Consider the following 6,188-nt stretch of genomic DNA (forward strand, 5'->3'; position numbering starts at 1 on the left):
TAATTTAGAGCAGAGCACATTCATTTAAAAAAAAAAAAAAATCTTTCATATATTATTATGGCACCAATACGATCTGTGTCTCTGTTCCTCTCTCGCTCTCTGTCTCTCTGTCATCGCTTTATCTGTTTTCCATAGGATAGTTTTATTTCACCCAAAACTTTCCTATCCTATCTGACCCATCTTATCCATTATGCTTTGTCAAAGACACAGATGTTGGTAATCTACATAACAGTCATATATTTATCTTTTATTGGGGGTAAATAAAATAATTCATCTCCTCTGTGTAAGCGTTGAGCCTTTTCCCCGGACCCAAGTTTGGCCAGTTGACCCTCACATAAACTAATCCCTAAATCAGCAGCTCTATGGGAAAATATTTGATCGTGAATCATTATTTAAAATAGAATTTCACATCCAAACACTTTTATGTATAATCTTTCTACTTCCAAGTTTGTTGTACAATGACCAAGGCAGCCAATGAGCAGGTGCCATTAGTGAATGATTGTCAGAATTACAGCTGGGAACATTGTGCACAAGTGATTGTTGTGGCACCTAATTTCCAGGTGCGGAGAACTCCTGCAAGATGAACGATCCCTTCTGTATTCGCAGAGCAAGAATAATTGTAGCAGTCTCAACATTATGTGATGCAATCCAGTCCCAACTCCCCCCCTCTTTTGACAGCTACAGATCTGGAACTCAGTTAAAATTTGTGACAGCGGAATTTTCGATACACCTGAAGCACATCTTTCATGTGGTCGGCTGATGCTGATTTTTACATCGCTGTGAGCATTTCCAGTGAGCCTCATTGAAATGCAGTGCACTTCCAGCAATTGAATTCCACTCTAGGGGTGAATGGATGTTGCCTGATCCCGTTGCTGCTCTCCCCACCATAAGGGAAGAGAAAGAAAGAAAAAAAACAACTTCCAATTTCACAGTCGCTCCTCAGCTCCACTGTCTCCTGGTCACTGTATATTTTGGGGAAATGTAGCAGGCTGCTGTGTGTGTATGTATCTCATTTGATTGGACATTTTAATGATGTCCCCTGAATCCAATTAGAAATTCACAAAAATACAATATTGGAGAATATGGTTCCAACCTTTCTGATTAAAAAAAATAATTGTGTTCAGGCATATTATAACAAGCAGTTTCTGTTGTTGACTAATAAATACAGAGCGTTCTTCTAAAATAATATCCTCTGTTCTCCCCATCAAATATGAACAGGTTGCAAAGATTTGCTATCTCTCTGATGGTTCTCCTGACATTTGCAGTTTCTCCCAGCCATTTGATCTAATATTTGACATTCTGCAGACAGTATATTCGGAAGAAGTCTTAGAAGATATTACAGTTACAGACTTCCACACAGCTTAGATACTAAATAAAAATGTTTGACAGCTGCACAAGAAAGAAGCTAAAAGATACAAAAATAAACCAACATATCAGCAAAAGATAAACATTTCCCCAGGCGTGACAATTCTTCTACAAACTAAACTGACATAATAAAAGTTTGAGTTGAAGTTTAGACTGTGACAGATCTCTAGGGTCTCTGCTCCATAGCTCCACCTGCTGGTAATAAACCAAGATATATTATAGAAATGAATAATTGCAGTTCAGAAAATGATAGAAATCATAACCAAATGTCAAAAATGTGGAAGTAAATCAGCAACATTGCTCAATAACTGCTTCTCTATGAGACAGAGCGGATTCTCAGATCGTACAGCAGGGCTCTGTTGGCTGCTCCTACGTCCCTGCTAAAGACGAACAGTGAGCGATTGTTTGCAGTCTCGGCTCCTCAGCTCGGAAACTCTCTGGCTCTCTGAGGCTAGCAGAATCAATGATATCTCTTAAATCAATGTCTTATTTTTTCTTGCCTTTTATTAACCCAAGTACATCATTTTTTTTGCCTACGTGTGTTTTCGGTTTCATTATTCAATTTAAAGTATTATTTCTGTATAATTTTATTACCTCGTCTTATTTAGATTAGTCCTGAAATGTTTTGTTGCTACGTTGTTATTGTTTTTGTTATTATCAACAGAATATTTATGTCGGATTACAATAGACTGAGTTCCATTGTTGATAAGACTGATGAATGTCTGCATGTGACTTTGTAACTACTGTCTATATCAAGATATGTCTACCTCCCCAACTACCTTTGTGCATCAATATAATCATGATGTAATACTGTACCATGAAGTATGAAAGACTGACTTTGTCCCACCTCACTGAGAAGTTTGTGTATGATTATATGTTATTAGAAAAATTGAGCAGGCACAAATAGGTCAAACTTTGAGTCAAAGATCGGTAGGTTACATGCAGTTTTGTGTCAACGGTACATTTTAATTATAATCTCTTGTATTCCATGTGTGGGAGGCTTTGTCTCCTCGCTGACAGAGGCCAGATGAAAAAAGATACACTCATCATTGCAGTGAATTTGTGCCAACGAAGGAAACTTTGGAGGTCTGATGAGAATGAATCCAATCAAGAAAGCAAACTACTGTTAGGCTGTGATAATGATCTAATTTCACATCTCACATTTTTCATAAACTTTTTTTTTCATTTGCACTTAAATCAATACTTCAGAGTTTGAGGCAACCTGAGAAAATAAGAGTAAATAAATCTTTACTATTTCCACTCTGTCTCAGGTTTAATGACTTTTTCCAACCGTGAAGATAGAGTGCAGATAATATATTATTCTTTGTCTTTGTAGATTAGGTCTGAATTGAATGAATTTATAAATGTCAGGCAAATTTAAGTTTTTCAGAAAGTTACTTACAAGCGTGTTGTATGGTTTCATCTCCAGGTTTCATTGGGGCCACAAGGGCTATTTCCTGTAGATAACCTCTGATACATTGAGTGGATCTGCTGAAATCTGTCTGACTGCATAAATGATTATGTTTTAAAAGTCAGTCAATAGGAGAAAAAAAAAATTGATTAAAAAAATGCTAATATTTGAGGGTTTGATGGATTATTTTGCTGTTTATAGAGTGTGTTTTCCAGAGTGTCGTGTACTCAAATGATCTGAATTAGGATTCAGGTCTGAAGACATTAACCATCACTGAAGACGGAACATTAATTGCTACTTATTTGTGATTATCCTTTAATGCTGGACTTCATGTGATTAACAAAGACAATTCCCAGAGGCTGAATATTCGCAGCTGAGAACTTTTTAGCCGTCTCTCAAAAAGCAGTTTTTCAGTTTGCTCACAGGTTCTCATTATTTCAAGTGCAATCAAAAGCTAAATTAATAAGCTGGACAGCATCTTGACACGAGGAAGTATTAGACAGGGATTATTGGTTTAGATTCATTGGAAGTCAGTCATTTGAAAAGAGGTTTATCATAAAGTGCTGATTTCTGACAGCTTGTCAGTTTTTTCTGTGTGGAACTGAAGCATGCTGCATCATGAAGCGTCACTTTCTCCAACCTTATTTAAACTCTCTTGGTAAAGCTGCATTGTTTGCCATGAATATGTCATGTACCATCAACAATCAATACAACTAAAGCTTGTGTCTGAAAACCTTTACAGAAAAAAATAGCTCTGATTGTCGACAGTAAAATTTATGAAAGCGGCTCAATCCTGTCAATCTCCTCTGTTCAAATGAAGATGAAAAGGGAAAATCAATACAAACAAAGAGAAAAGATTGGATTGGATCTTGTCACATACACAAACTTGAGTGTGGTGTCATGGCAACTGTGTAGACTACTTTTCATACGCTGAGAAGGCTTTAAATTGACATGTCATCTCTGAGAGCGGCCCCTTCATTTTTCACGACACAATAATAATAAAGTAGAATGATAATTTCACAGCAGGGTTGAAAACGATCTTCAGATATTTTGCTGCCGAACAACTCGCGAACACGCCGCATTTGGGTGTCACAGCTTTGTTTTGTTTGTTTTATAATGAATGCATTTTGAGCTATTTGCATTCTGCGTAGATACTTCAATATAGCAGCACAGATCTGCAGGATCAGTTATATGAGCCCACTCCTCTGACTATGACTCACATAAATAAGCAGTTATTTGATAGGAAAACTGAGAAAATCCAGTGACAAAAAGCTAAAAGTTCCACTGTCCTCGAGCGACTCTGCAGCTCACACATTTATTATTTAGTTTCATGAAGTCAGATTTAGTGCCCAAACGGAGAGGAGTTTAACCTTCAGCAAGAAAGCAAGGTGTTGACATATCCCTTTGGATCTTTACAAACAAAGACGATATATATAAAGATGGACAATATGCCTGCTCCCCAAAAGTGAAGCCAAAGTGTCTTCATCACGCCCTGGTGGCTGCCTGCAGTACTGGTAATAAATCCTGCCTCCTCCATGTTAGCGGATGGGACTTGGAGTAAACTAAAAACACAAAGTACATGATAGTTGGTTTCTGTCATTGTAGGTAGTCCTCATCCCCCTGATGTTTGCTCAAATGTTCATTTTTAAGTTTGTTCAAGTTTTAATTAGGTAATTACTTTTTTGGATGCTATTAAAACATCTAACCTGGTTTGTTTGCAATGAACCAAGAGCAACCGGACTAATTTAAAGTCAGTGTTTTTAATAAAATTATATGATAAATGTGGCTAATTAAATGGTCGGTTAAGCGATCAACACATTCTTTAGACCCAATTAGTTCACAACTTTTCAGAATAAAAAGGCATAACATAATTCATTGTGGCATTGCTAAAGAGGAGGTGATTCTAAGAATGTTGTCGCCATGATGGAGATCAATTTCCAATACCAATGCGAAAAGTGAAGCTGATTAGATCAACATTTGTAAGATTTGTGTTCCAAATACCGACAGACAGACAGACATTTGTGGAATTGGTAGGTAGATCAAAAAAATTATTTGACGGGTTCAGCTTTTGTGGAAGAAACCTATTGAATAAAAAAGACAAAGACTTGACATTGACAATGTCTGCATCACATGTTATGCTGCGACAAGTCTCTGAGTGAGCATGAATGCCATTTTAATAAGCTTCTCTGAGACAGGAGACTCCTTTTGCATAAATATTAGGAAGCGTCTGATGGGTAAATTAGACACGTCCCACTTATACAAAGGAGTAAAGGACATCTGCAAAAAGAACGCCTGTTGTCTTCTACCAATGCACTGAGGGAGTTTTAACACATAGAGCATTTAACTAACAATGAGAATAACAAGGAACAACTATATTTCAAGTTGCTCTAAGATATGTGACTTTTATATATTAACACCTTCTTACTAAATCAGGATAATTACAAAAAAACTGTCATAAAATACCTTAAAATGGTAAAAGATCAACTGTATATAATTAATATTAATACACATATTTAAAATTAATTTTTAAACATTATATTAAGAACATGATTGACTGTTGCATCTGACTGGCTGTGAAGGTAAGTCAGACAGAAGATAAATCCTCACTGCAGCATACAGACCCGTGCACGGATGAACAAAAACTCTTTTACCCCTTTTGTGAATTGATCTTTTTTGACGTTAGTTTTCTCCAATTTGTCTTTCGGTAGGTTTCCAGCACTTTAGTCACCAGAGGCCACTTTACTCACTCTATAACATCATATTTCACTCTACACTGCTGCATTTACACGACCAGACGGTAGGTGTTGTGCAGACTCATGATACCTGGTACTGCAGCATTAGTGTGCAGCTTGTGTCAGTGAATGCACAAAAGAAAAGGGTATCATGATTTGAATATTAAGATAACGTTTAAACCTTAAATTAGTTTAAATGATTAGACATAATCCTGAAACTATCTCAGCATTTTAAATAACATCAGCCCATTATTTTAATGAAGTGCACTGCTGTGTTCAGATCATGCAATTTGACCATGCAGGTTAATTGAGTGTACGAAACGGCCACCTGGTTGTCCTTGGAGGAGCCTGTTTCTGCAAGCATTGCTTGTGTCAAGGCTCCTCGTGGACTTCTGCACTGAATTTCAAACGGATGAAGCTGCTGCAGCTCTATATCAACTTGACTCATTAATTGAAAATACAGGGACTGCCAACATACAAAACGTATCGGAAGTATTTCAACCATAAAAACAAAAAAAACTCCTTGAATCCATTAATAATAATAAAACTCTAGAGAGAACTTTTGCAGAGATATATATGAGATTTGAAGGTATTTGGGAATACGTTAAAGGGATAGTTCAACCAAAAATGTAAATTCACCCGTTATGTGAAGGTGGGTGAGGTTTTTGAGTCCACAAAAC

This window comes from Limanda limanda, chromosome 15 (assembly GCF_963576545.1).
Source record: "Limanda limanda chromosome 15, fLimLim1.1, whole genome shotgun sequence".
Lineage (NCBI taxonomy): Eukaryota > Metazoa > Chordata > Actinopteri > Pleuronectiformes > Pleuronectidae > Limanda > Limanda limanda.